This window comes from Canis lupus, chromosome 19, assembly GCF_048164855.1.
Source record: "Canis lupus baileyi chromosome 19, mCanLup2.hap1, whole genome shotgun sequence".
Taxonomy (NCBI): Eukaryota; Metazoa; Chordata; class Mammalia; order Carnivora; family Canidae; genus Canis; species Canis lupus.
Genome location: NC_132856.1, coordinates 38,572,881 through 38,586,902, shown reverse-complemented (window position 1 = coordinate 38,586,902; position 14,022 = coordinate 38,572,881). Strand labels below are relative to the sequence as shown.

Below are 14,022 nucleotides of genomic sequence, written 5' to 3'. Positions count from 1 at the left end.
CAAGTGTGTGAATAGCAGTAGTGGGGATCACAATCACTGGGGTTGGTCACAGAGGCTGACTGTCCTGTGCCCTATGTTCACGGGAATTTGTACTGAATGTGGAACAGATTATGCTTTCCAGAGAGGGAACCTGAAGTTGTTCCTTTGCTCTTCAGTTCCGTCTTAGCTAAGACACTCACATGCTCTGCCGACCTGGCTGGCTACCACCCTCCAAGGCAGGAAGAGTGAACAAGGCACTAGGAGCAGCCACCAGTGTTTCTGTCCAACCCCAAGGGAGCTTCCCCTATTTTACTTCAACAATCAAAAAAGTGTTTTCAGCTAGATTCAGCTTCTCAATCACCCAAACAAAGGGGCATCGTCATCAGTGCAATGAGGTCTGCCAACCAGGGCAGCAGGTACCCGAATGTCGTCATGGAGGGGCACCGGGAAGGGCCAAGGGCCTGGTGCTGATGGCCTGCTTTGGCAGGTGATCTGACAACAGAAAGGAGGCACCAGGATCACACAATCTCTCAGAGCCCAGAGTCACACAGTTGCTCTGCTGCTTGTTAGTACGGAGGCAGTAATTCTTTAAGTTAGGAAAGGAACTCGGTTTCTCCCCAACGTTTAAGTCCTAGCACCAGACATAACCCCTGAGATTATAACTAGAGTTGACAAAACTTGTAAAAAGGGCCTAGGAGCTGAGTTGGTAAGGCTAGCGCATAAGGACGGGAGCCACTTGCTTTGGGTAAAAAAGTATCAAAGTATCTTCATCCTTTTTTTTTCTACCTTTGTTTATGAAAGATATTTCTCCCTGGATACAGAATGGTGGGTTAACAGGCTTTTCTTTTCAACACTTTAAAGATGTTCCACTGTCTTCTGGCTTGAATAATTTGATGAAAAGTTGGTGTCCGTTCTTACGTTTATTTCTCTATATGTAGTGTCTTTTTTCTCTTGATGCTTTCATGATTTTCTTTTTATCGTTGTTTGCCAGCAATCTGATTATGGTGTGGCTTAGAGTCATTTACCTTGTGTTCATCTGCTTGGGGCTTATGAAGCTTCTCAGATCTGTGTGTTTATAGTTTTCATCAACTTCGGAAAATGTTCAGCCACTAGTCTTCAAATATTCTTTTCTGCCCTTTCTTCTCCTGACTCTTCCAGAAATCTAATTACATGTTGGACTCTGATACTTTCTCACGGGTCACTGGGGCTCCGTTTGTTATTGGTCTTTCTTTGTGTTTCATTTTTGGTTCATTTATATTGACTCACTTTTCTCCTGATTATAGGCCATAATTTTCTACTTCTTCACCTGTAATTTTTTAAGATTTTATTTATTTATTCATGGGAGACACAGAGAGGGAGGCAGAGACATAGGCAGAGGGAGAAGTAGGCTGCCTGTGGGGAGCCCGATGCGGGACTCAATCCCAGGATCACAACCTGAGTCAAAGACAGATGCTCAACCACTGAGCCACCCAGGCATCCCATCACCTGAAATTTTTTATTAGAGGCTATACATTATGATTGCTGCATTGTGAAGTATTTATTTGGATTTGGTTGTCTTCCTTTAATGAGCACTGATGTTTGAAGTGAGCAGTTAAGTCTATGAAACAGTTTGATTGTCCTCAGGCTTTTCCCCCTTCTCTTTTAAATCACATCTGAGGTATAATTTACATACCAAAACGCACCCATGTTAAACATAGTGGAAGAGTTAAGAGAAATGTGTACGCTGATGTGACCCCCCCGTTACCACCAATATACTCACTTCCATCACCCCCCAAATTATCTCCTGTTCCTTTGCAGCTGGTCTCATGCCTACCACTCCAAGGCAATCTGCTGTCACTACAGATTCCCTGTTTCTAGAATTTCATATAACTGGAGTCACATAGTATGTACCCTCTTAAAATGGATTCTTTTGTTCAGCATGTTCATGCACGTCGTGGCATATATCACTAGTTCATTCCTTTCTGTTGCTGACATGTATTCCTTCATTCGGATATACCACAATCTGTTTATCCATTAATGTGGTGAACAATTTGGATTGTTTCCAGTTTGGGGTAATCGTGAATAGAATTGCTATGAATATTCACATGCAAGTCCTTTTGTGGCCCATCATGGGGCTCAAACTTACAACCCTGAGACCGCCTGCTCCGAAGAGCCAGCCAGGTGCCTCAGGTATAATTTTTTTTATAAGAAACTCTCAGTTTTCCAAAAATGGTTGTATCATTTACGTTTCTGCTGTCGATATATAATAGTCCCAAAGTTCATATTCAACTTTTGGTGTTGTCAGTCTTTTTAATTTTAGCCACCCTATGGGTACCTAGCAGTATCACTGTTTAATGTGCATGTCCCTGATCACTAATGATATAGAACAGCTTTTCATGTGCTTACTGGCCAACTGTAAATCTTCTTTAGAGAAATGTCTATTCTGATCCTTTGCCTATTATTAAATTACATTGTCTTTTAACTGAGTTGTTAGAATTCTTTACCTACTCTGGATGCAAGTCTTCTGTCAGATATTTCTTTCCCAGTCTGTGGCTTACCTTTTCGTTTTCCTTAAAGTATGTTTTGAAGGTCAGAAATGCTTAATTTAGATGGAAGTCTGACTTTCCTTTTTTGTAACAGTTCAAGCTTTCCATGTCCTAAGAAACCTCTGCCTTTCCCAAGGTCCTATGTCTCCTTCTGGAAGCATTATAGTTTTCACTTCTACATTCAGATCTGTGTTGTCGTTGTGCTCAGTTTTTGCGTATGGCATCAGGCCTGTTTTTAAGCTGTGTGCCCTTCCTGCTGGGGTGAGCAGTGCAGTTTGCAGAGTGGCCTTCTCAGATAAGGTGGGATCTTCAGAGGTGTCTCCCCAATGCCCCCGGTATTCAACAGTCTCTCAACCAACCGGACAGAACAACATCTCCTAGCCCTAGAAGCAGTTCAGCCTCCAGCTTCCCAGCAGCTGTTTTGCCCCCTGAGTTTCACCCCACACATGCACAGACTCCTGTGCAGAAACAGACTTGAGGAAACCCCTGCGCAAATGTCTAGCACTTTTCCTCCATGTAGCTCCCTTTCCTCTATATTATCTCTGGAAATTCCAACTGCTTTGGCTTCTTCAACTCTGTCTCAACTTGGCAAGGCTGCTGGGCTCTGCTTGGGTTTCTCCTCACTGCTATGAGATCTGGAAATCGCCTCCGGCAGAAAGTTGTGGGAGAGACCACAGGACTTACCTCATTATTTGCTGTCCCTCAGGGACCACTACCCTGAGTTGCCTGTTGCCTGATGTCTGCAAAGAGTTGTTTTGTATGTTTTGGTCTGTTTTCTGGTTGTTTATAGAAGGGCAAGTTCTAGACCAGTGACTCCTTCGTTGGCAAAAGTCTCTTCATTTACTTTTGTACAGGCTCAAATATTATTTGATCCACAGAAGGCAGGTTCCTCTCATTCAACAACAGGTCCTGCATTCCAATCTCCTGGTGTACCCATCATGCCTACAAAAATTGCCGCAACGGTGCTCTCAGTGAAAAACCAAGCAGCTGAGAGACAATGCAACCAGATGGTGTCAAAGCAGTCCATGTGCAGGGGCAGCAGGAAGTCCACCGAGGTTAGAGTAGCAGTGTCTCTATGTCATGAACTACATGTGAACCCTGCTCAATGCAGGCTGGTAGAGCAGTGGAAAGCCCCAGCACTGGAATGAGACCACCACTTTGAATCCCAGTATTCCACTTAGTGGCTGCCACAATCTTAGGTGTTTCACTTAACCTCTAACCTGAACCGTGCCTAGCTTCACCAGGTATATGATAATAGGGGTACCCGCTTCAGGAGGGTAATGTGAGAAATAAACGAGTTAACATGTGTAAGGTGCTTACAGGGCTTGATACATAATAAGCATTATCCAATGTGACTCAGGACTGTCACCAGATCAAACATTGGCCAAAGTGCCTTCAGCCAAAATACCTCAGAGCCTGTGGTTCTGACCTCCCAACCAGGGGAGGCTTTACAGAAAGACAAAAACACATCCTACATTTACAGTCTCAAAATATCTGCCCCTCCCCCAATTTACTTATTAATTACAAAGAGAAAAATGTAAACTTCACAGTGGAGAGACCTGGAGGAACTAGCTTACTATAGTCCTCAAGAGAACTATGCCAATAGTGGGATAAACTCGCATCAGGTAACTTAGGCTCTGGCACACGGAGGAGGTCACAACATCACTTACGCAGCATCCTGGCCCAAAACACATAACCTGAACGTAATCATGAGGAAACATCGGACAACCCCATCTGGGACATTCTACAAAAACATTGGTCTGTACTCTTCAAAAGTGGTGCATGCGGCCAACAAAGACAAAGAAAGGCTGAGGACCCATTCCAAGATGAGATTAAGTCTTTTAAGTGTCACTGCTGTCCTCCTGACCAGCTTCCAGGTGGGGGCCATCCAGCCAGAGCACCAGCCTGGCCAGTAAGTCAGACCAGGCCCAATGGGAGGCAGAGGTCATACGGGTACAGTACGGACTATCTATCCTGCAACTGAACAGTATGGGCTCAGGTAGGGGAAGTTTCTTGGAAGCTGGGGAGGATGTGGCTAGGTGGGAAGGGAACATGGGTAAGGGGAAGAGGCAGGAACGGGTCAGACAGGTGAGGGAAATAGGAGAGAGCAGCCCTAGGGCATCTTGCCACGTCCAGTGTCCAATAACATGGCTGTTCTTGGGCTAGGCTATGAGGCAGACCACAGTGACTGCACTGTCTGCAGCACGGAAAGAGTTCAGGAAGGAGGGCCGGGGCACCAGGGCCAGGAGCCTGGCTGTCCTGCAAGACACCAGGACACCTCCTTAGTTCAAGGCAAAGAAGGACCTGCCACATAACAGCAACGGCAGCTATGGCCAGTGTGAGTGAGAACAGAGAAGCTCCTCGGTATGGTTCGCTGGCTCACCAGGTATGAACACCTTCAGAAAGCAACCCTCCCATCACCACCTCTCCTCACCCTCGTGCCTCACATTACTGCAGACCAAAGTTCAGCCTAAGCCATGTCCACACTGGCCCAAACTGAAAATCTCCATTTTGGGGGAACAAGATCATTATTAAACAACTGCCACCCAGCATATCATGCCACCGTAGCAGCTTTGGTGGTCCATAGCAAGACCACAGTGTGTTTGCTGGCTTTTTTTTTTTTTTTTTTTAAACCTATCTGGAGTATTTGTAAGTTATTTACTTAAACATGTTGGGAAAAAAACCAAATCCATATGTAATCTGCTCATTGGTCTGAGAGGCAATCTAACATTCTTGTTAACTCTCCTTTCACATAGCCAATTTATTTATTTTATTTTTATTTTTTTATTTTTTTATTTTTTTGCCAGCAATTGATCAGATTTCTCACAGAGAAATGGGAATACCAACCAGGGATCTTGACAGAGAAAATACATTCATGTAGGCCTCCTCCACTGTGCCTGTAGGACCCCAGCACCTGCCCCTCATCATTGGCCTCTCTTTCCCAGACTTCTGGACCCCAGTTCCCTGCAGAGCTCAGAATGAGGGTCGGAGCAGCAGTGAAAACAGCAGATCTGCTGTGTCGGAACGGCCTGCAAATATTTGGGGCTCAAACTCACCACCCAAATAGAAAACCTGCTCTCATGCTCTGACTGCACCCTGGCCAAGATGCTCACGTGGCCCTCAAGTCCTCAAGGTAAGAGGCGGTGTACCTCCTGCCTGCAGGATGGCATCTTGGGCTTATCATGTAACTGGAGCGATGCCAGCATCTCTACATCATTTTCCATGTTATTAAGTGAAAATGTCTTCTAAGAAAATGGAAAAGCTCATAAAGAAAACTAATGAGCTTAAGAGGTTAGAGGAGAGACACCTGGGTGGCTCAGTCAGTTAAGCATCTCTCTTCAGCTCAGGTCATGATCCCTGGATGCTCAGATCCTGGGATAAAGCCCCGTCTTGGGTTTCCTGTTCTTGCTCTCTCTCAAATAAATTTTAAATCTTTAAAAAATTTAAAAAATTTAAAAGAAGCTAGCCCAGGGTCTAGAACAAAAGCTGGGGGTGGGGGTGGGGAATGGAGAAAAGCATTTTGAGAGAGGTGAACATATAAAAAAAATATAAGGTTGGTCCTGCTTGTGTCCTAAACTACTATGCATACAAATTTGTCCATGGAAGAGAAAACTAAAGACAACGCATGAAAGCTCTTGACTTCTAGCACTGACTGGGAATAGGAAAAGCCATATACTCAACACCAAGTCTTTCAAAGAAATGTTAGAGCCAAAAAAAAAAAAAAAAAGAAAAACAATGGTTGAGTGCCCCAGCCAGCCAAGTGATCCTACTTCCCCTATCCTGTGTGCCACTCCACGGCCCCCCCATGAAAGCACACCCCAAGTAAGGCCCAGCCTCATACAAAGCGGCTCAAGTGTGGCCTGACAGCGGCATAACACACCCTTTAGGATGAAGGGGACACGAAATCAAAGGAAATGTGGGAGGGTGTGTCAGACGCTAAGATAGGGTTGCAGTAACTCAAGTTAGAAGTCTTTTCATCATAGGCACAAAAGTGATTTCAGTGGTTGACAATCCTGTGGTAGGTACAGGATTTCTAGGATATGCTGACACCTGGTTTTCTCATAAGAGATGTTCTTTAGCAGAGCCCAAGCCCATCAAAGCCTGGGACCGCGCTCACCACCCCGGCAGCAGTCTTGTGGCCACCTCCAGCAGCTGTCCAGAATTGAGGCTGGAAGCATCCCTGCCTCCTCTATGCCCATGTGTAATGTGATGGGCCACCAGTGAAAGCTAATTAGCAATAATGAGCTGCTTTGTTTACTAGCTAAAAGCAATGTCTCAGGAGCTGGACAGTCTATTCCGGGGTGGGGGTGGGGGGGAATGGACCCCCTAAGATCCACAAGGGATGTGATAAAGCTGCTTCAAAGGAGGGACACCTGGGTGGTTCAGCGGTTGAGCGCCTCCTTTCAGCCCAGGGTGTGATCCTGGAGTCCCAGGATTGAGTCCCATATCAGGCTCCCTGCATGGAGAATGCTTCTCCCTCTGCCTGTGTCTCTGCCCCTCTCTCTCTCTCTCTCTCTCTCTGTGTGTGTCTCTCATGAATAAAGTAATAAAATCTTAAAAAAAAAAAAAGCTGCTTCAAAGGAAACCTTCTCAGGGAAATAATCCAAATGGAGCACAGGGTAAAGCAGAACCTGATCTGCGCCCCAATAATTTAACTCATCTTCCTTTTTAAGCGCAAGCTGTAGGAAAAGAGGCCTACACTGAACAGGAAGGCTGTCTAGAAGCTTCTGTCGCATGCTCTCCAGCCCCCAGGATGATGGCCCTGCTCACAACCTCCTCTGGGCCTTGGCTCTCACCATTCCATGTCTCCTTTGAGTTGCTTCCACTCCCGGTGCTGTGCTCACAGAAGGCTTCCCCATGGACACTTCCCTGGCCGCAACCAGAACCCCTCACCCTTCCCATCCAGGCTTCCACGATCACCTCCGCACTGTCCAGGCTACAGCCCATTCCAGCCAAGAGCCCCTGGAGGACCAGGTGCAGGTCTCAGCAGGTCCATGTCAATGCAGCACCCAGGCCCTTAACAAGCCCTGCCAGGGCACTGTTCTCATCCTTCAGGGACCACATACTGACCATATCTGTTCTCTAGGGCTCCCCCTGAGAGTTCACTGAGTGACCTCCAAACTGAATAAAGGCAGTTCTCAACAGGGACTGGGCAGTGTCTGGAGACATTTTTATCTGTCTCAGCCCGAGGGAGGGGGGCAGATCTGACATCTAGTGGGTAGAGGCCAGGGGTGCTGCTAAACACCCAACAATGCACAGGACAGCACCCGCAGCAAAGAACTATCTGGCCCCAAATGCCAACAGTGCCAAGTTGAAAAAGTTTGGGTTAGATGGAAAACTTCCCAGTAGTGGAGCAAGTTGAGAGGCTCACAGACCACTTCCACACATACATGAGGGAAAGGATAACTTCAAGTTTCTCCCTAACTTGAGGTTATTAACTACACTCCCTGCAGCACCAGGGAAACAAATTTTGTGAAAACCAGCAGGTAACCCGAAAGCCTGGAGAGCCCTCCTCACCAGTTACTGAATGGACTCAGCTGTACTCCGTCCCCAGTGCCCCAGATGGCTTAGTCCCCAGGTAGGGTCGCCACCCTCACACAGCCAGGGAGAACCTGCACAAAGCCTAGACTGGGAAAGCAAACCTCAGAGGTCACTCATATATGCACAAAATTCTGGTAAGTCACTTCAAATGCATAGTTTCATGATATCAATAGCCATAAAACAGTCTGAAGTTCCAGATACCACTTTGGACATAAAAAAGAATTATTAAGAAAGAAAATCAGAGTAGTTTAAGCTGGAAAAAATGAGGTGAAGTAGCCAGGGGGTAGGGTCCTCACAAAGTGCACGTGTGCGGAAAGGGGCCCAAAGAAGGCAGGCAGGAGTCAGGAGAAGGGGCTTAGCTGGACCTGGCTTACATTTCAGCTCTACACCTACTAACAGGATGTTGTTCGCTATCCTTGTTCCTTCCAGGGTGCCTGGGAAGTACATCAAGTGCCGGGAACAAGAACCAGTACAATGGGAAATCGGTACAGAGCACGCTTCAGGAAAGACACCGGCTCTCGGGGCCAGCGCCCCTACTCGCCTCCACGGGACCCAGATTAATCACCTGTAACCAAGCCACCCCAGTCTACCCGCTGCCCTCTCAAGGTCCGCGTGAGACTCTGCAGGTGAAAACACAGGTCAGGGGTAGGAGAAGGAAGGAAGGAGAGCATCACCTCTACATGCTAATTTGGATTTTACCAGCACCAGTGCTGGTTGTGTTCAAGTTTTCTACTATTATGCAGTCTATGAAAAGAGGGCGAGAGGTAAAGATGTGCCAACAAGATAGCAGGAGAAATGTTTAACCTGATTCAGAAAACAAGTTACTCAAGCACTTGTGAAATGCTCTTCAATGGACTCTCATAATGCAAATACTGTAACCACAATGAGGATGATTTCACCCATGCCCCTTACGGAGGGCCTAACATCCGTCTGATACTAATGTGGCTTCCTTACAGACGTTCTTCCTAATCCCCACAGTCCCAGGAAAGTTAGCATTTCCATCCTACTGGAGAGCAAAGAGAACCTTCGGGAAATATCAGGTAGGCTGCTCAAGGGCACAGTGAGGCAGAAGCAGAAATGGAAGCCAGGTCAGATTGGTTCCAGAGCCAGGGATCCTGCTATTTTTAATCACCTGTAAAATTCCTTCAAAGAGACTTCATCTTCATGCAAATATTATACTAATTGCAAAGGATTTTAAACAGATCATTAAAGCAGTGGAGGCTTGATAGGCCCCTATAGGGCAACGCTTGACAGAGGTATTTAAAAGGCTAAAAAATGCATTTCATTAAATTATTCTACAACTCAGACTGTCCTCCAATTCAGACAACTCCCTCTGGCCCTGATTTTACTCCAAATTAATTAAGTTTTACTATAAATAAAGGAGATCACTATCATGGATACATGCTACTAGATAAATCAGTGTTCAGAAACCCTGAAAACTTTCTAAAAATAAAGATTCCTAACCAGCTGCCACGATAATGTTGGCCGCGCTCCTTTTCCCTGTGGGCACAATACCAGCCTGGGACAGAAAAAAAAGATGTTCTTCTGCCTTTGCCTCGGCTGGCACTCTGGAGGGAGCAAAGGAAATTGACGTTTATTGAGTGAGTGTTGGGTGCCCGGCCCAGAGACAGGGGCCTTCTCTCCTGAGCTCTAGCGCCACTCCGGCCATCACTATGTTCCATTATATTACCAAGTAACCACTGAGGGAAAAGTTACTGAGGAACAGGATATTCACATGATCTCAAAGTATCACCATCACAGAGATCATTTATTCATTGCAAAGGGGAAAACATACCTTTTACAAGGGAGAGATCCAGGGACCTCACCCCTCCACCAAGTAATCGACCCTACGATTACTAAATAGCAGGACTGCCTCATGTCATGCGCTTCCTGGCACAATGTAATATGAAGCACACAGCACTGCCTATAGAGTGTTCTTGCTGTAAAAAAAAAAAAGGTTACTTGAATCTAAAACCTCCTCCAGGGGATCCCTGGGTGGCTCAGCAGTTGAACACTTGCCTTCCGCCTAAGGCGTGATCCTGGAGACCTGGGATCGAGTCCTGCATCGGGCTCACTGCACGGAGCCTGCTTCTCCCTCTGCCTGTGTCTCTGCCTCTCTTTGTCTCATGAATAAATAAAATCCTTAAAAAAATAATAAAAAAAAAATTCCTCCAGGCCAAACTCAGGTAACACAGGGGTCAGTGAAGCAGCTCAAACACCACAACAAGGAAACACTCAGACAACTCCAGAACATGGGACACCACACACAACAACTGGCCAGCACTCTTCAAAAACGGCTGTGTCATTAAAAAAAGAAGAAAAAAAAGGTGCGTATAGGGTGAGATTTTTCTACAGTAAAAATGACTTCAAAACACAACTGTGTGGACCTTGGCTGGCTCACAGTTTTGAAAAACTGCTGAGAGACTTGTGACATGTGGGGAAGTGTGCTATGAACTGGCTGTTAGGTGATACTGGGGAGTTATAAATTTCCTTAGGCATGACCGTGAAACTCTGATTATGTAGAAGATTGTCCTTACTCTAAGGAGACTCAATTGAAGTTTTCAGGAGTAAAAAATTATCTTCAAATGGCTTGGCAAAAAAAAAAAAAAAAATATATATATATATATATATGTATATATATACATATATACATATATATATATATAGAGAGAGAGAGGGGGGCACACACAAATGTGGCAAAACACAAAACACAAACAATTTCTGAATCTAGGTGGAGAGCTAATATTGTACTCACTGTATTATTTTTCATCTTTCCTGTATGTTTGACATTTCGTAAGATAAAGACTGGGATAGGGTGGGAAGAGGGGATACCAGGGAGGGTGGTCCCAGTAGGTCTCTGTGCCTACAGAACACAAAGGAAGGCCAGTTCACCATGTGACAAAACACCAGGGACTCCTGTATGAGATTAAGATTACAAAGCTGGGCAGACTGGTTTGTGATATTACTCTGGGTCTCAAGGAAAACTATCGTTTCTCAATGCTGGCAGTGTTTCTATAAAACACTGACACCCTCTCCCAACTGGCTAGTAGTCCCCAGATCTGTAACACAGAAATAGGCAGGTAGGCTTATCCAAGCTCTCAAAACACTGGTTGTGTTAAAAACCAATTCCGTCTATACTTCGGCCCAGAACTTTGTGCATGGTGAAGGAGGCTTGTGTTTGCTGGGCATCACACATCCCGAGAGTCAACACTCCCAAATGCCAACATACACACTGGCTGACACTGACCTCTGGCTGACAGCTGGGCCACAGCGCCACTGTGCAACAGTATGCTAGCTCCTGGCCTGCTGAGCTCTGTTCTGCTGTGACTCTGGTCTGAGTGACTTCATCGACTCACAGACTAGAGATAAAGCTACCAGAGCAAGACGAACGGTTGAGCAGGTGGGTCATGACAAGCCCCCTCGTTGAAAGCACTGTGTTCTACTCAGACACCAATGCTTCTCGATGATGTCCCAGAGAACCCAGATTGGGAAATCTCTTTATAAGCTTGCCTCTGAGGGTGTTCAGCTTTCCTCGAGTACCGAGCAGGTAGCTCAGGTGGAGCCACTGAGGGCAGCGTGAGATACGCCGACATGTCTTAGCCGACACTGAGACATGCCTGTGGATGGTGACCGGTACAAGCCGTGTACGTCTGCAGCGTGAATACAGGCTACATACATCACCTGGCATTCTTAACTCTGGACCGTCTGGGCTGAGACTGTCTGAAAATCCCCATACAGAGTCTAGCACCAGGATGAGAAATCCTTGTGAGAATCAAAATCCTTGTGAGAATCAAAATCCTCCCCAGAGCTGGTCTGACAGGAAAATTGAGCAGGACCTCCCCAAAGAACTGGAGAAGTGTCAGAGAAGACAGCCAACGAGCCCATCGCTGAGGGGGACAAAAGCACCCAGGAGAGAAAAGACTGTGACCCCAAAGAGGGTAGAGCCTGTTAATTTAAACAGCTCAGGAGAGGGGACTGCTATTTAAAATATACTCGGCAAAGAAAACACTGGAACTGATGAAAGATGAAGTGGTCTCATCTTAAACTGAGGAGTCCCTCAGGGGCAGCAAGGTGGACACTTGTCCTGGGGGTCTGGCACTCTTGCCAGCAGCTCTGCCTCCCCGGGGAATCGATGCTGTGTCCGGGAGGACAAAGCCCAGGCAAACCAAACTGCTCAGAGGCACTTCCTGAGAGCACCACCAACCCCTTCACTCGTCCCCAGCAGAGTCACAGCAGAACTTAACTGCAGCCCTGAGAGATTCCCTCCTCGTCCCCATGACAAGTTTAAGAGGTAAGCAAGGCAGACACGGTTGTTGCCACCCCTTCTCTCTGTCACTCCTCCTCATCACTGTCCCAGGAACCGGTGCCCATCCACAAGCTCCCTCCATGTCTAGACTTACACTGAGCAAAAGGCCACTCTGTAGTCTGATCTTTGCATACAGAAAGCACCAACCACAGCGGGGTTTGCCCATGTGCTCACACGGAAGATTAAGCAAAGTGAGTGTGTCCCTGAAGACTCCAGAGCCGTCACTCTGAACACAGACAACCCGGCACACTTCTCGGCAGCGAGCAACTCTGCCCCGTTAAAACCGCATCTCCCTCTCTGATCCATGAGTATCAAGCCCTCAGGAATACACCAGGCCACCAGCAGCAATCAAACCACGGAAAGAGGCAGAGCTGGGCGAGGAAATCTTAAGTCAGGGAACAAAATACAAGGTAAGACTGTGGTTCCTTCAGAGAGGAAGGAAGGCCAGCTGTAGGAGACAGAAGTGGGACGGGAGTGGAGACCCACACACAATGTCTTGGAAACACACACGTACAGTTCATGCTCCCAAGTCAGCAGCTGATTTTGGCTACGTCGTCACAAATTATTACTGTGGGAACAAGTGGGCATTTGTTCAGCTGGGAAAACAGTAAGGCAAGTAGAGACTAAAAAGGAAAGAAAAGGTGGCATACATATACAGTTGGACACTTGTGGTGAGATTTATCAAGGCCAGGCAACCAGAAGAAAGTGGAATCCAAGAACAGCCTCTTCGGGGTTATCCGAAGCCTGGGATAATTCACTCAAACAAGCCTGGTGTTCTAACAGGCAACACTGTGACCCCAGCAGCCCCACCCAACAAGACAAATGCCCACAGCTGCAGCATCCGTTCCTGATGCTAAGGAGCTACTTTTCTGCAGAAACTTTCCACTCTGCCCATGTGAGCACTATGGGGAAGTTCTGAGAACCAGTCATTTTGGAATTAATAACGCCTCTGTACGGATGGTTATAACCCTTCCTCCCCCAAAATGCGATCGCAGGGGCACTCCCAGGCCCACAGCCAACTGAAGCCTCCTGACACTGTAATAAAGGGAAGGATGTGCACCAATTAACACAACCCCACGACGCATGGCACACATTGCAACAGGGTGAAACTTCCAGTTTTCCAGAAAGGCCATCTGGGGCTGTCTTCTCCAGCAGGAAACTCTCAAGAAAGGGCTCCTGGGGGGGTGGGGGGGAAGAGCTTAGCACAGGGATTCTGCTGTCTCCCCAAACCCTCTGAGTTGCCTTCTCCATTAAGCCACTAGGTTGTCTGAGTCTCATGCGAAGGAAGGAAACTTGAAATACAAGTAATGGGGTGGGAAGGGCAGGGTAACAGCCAGGGGAGGCGAGGCTTGAGGTGCAACTTATTTAGGAAAGCCTGGGACAGAGATGGAACAGGTGGACCAGTTCAGGAAGAAAGGAGGGGAAGGAGGACACGTGGGTCCTGCTCCAACCAAAACAGAAAATAAAGCTGGGAGAAAGCAGGGAGGGGGCGGGGCAGGAGGAAGTAGTACCGGGAACCCGACGCATGGCCTTACGATCCAGGTATTGCAAAGTAGAGGGATTTAAAAGCCGAGGGGAGGTGCCGATCTTCGCGGAGTGAAGAGGCAGGAAAAAGCCCAGCGTCAGACCGGGGATTTAGGGATGCGGGTTCAAAGTGTGAAGGGGCGGGCA

The 14,022-nt window shown here is 47.0% G+C and overlaps 1 protein-coding gene across 1 annotated transcript in view; it reads right to left on the bottom strand.

Moving 5' to 3' along the window:
• The window catches only part of STIMATE (STIM activating enhancer), a 50,485-nt gene that overhangs the window by 35,887 nt on the left and 576 nt on the right, over nt 1-14,022 (bottom strand). The gene's annotated exons all lie outside the window — the stretch shown is intronic.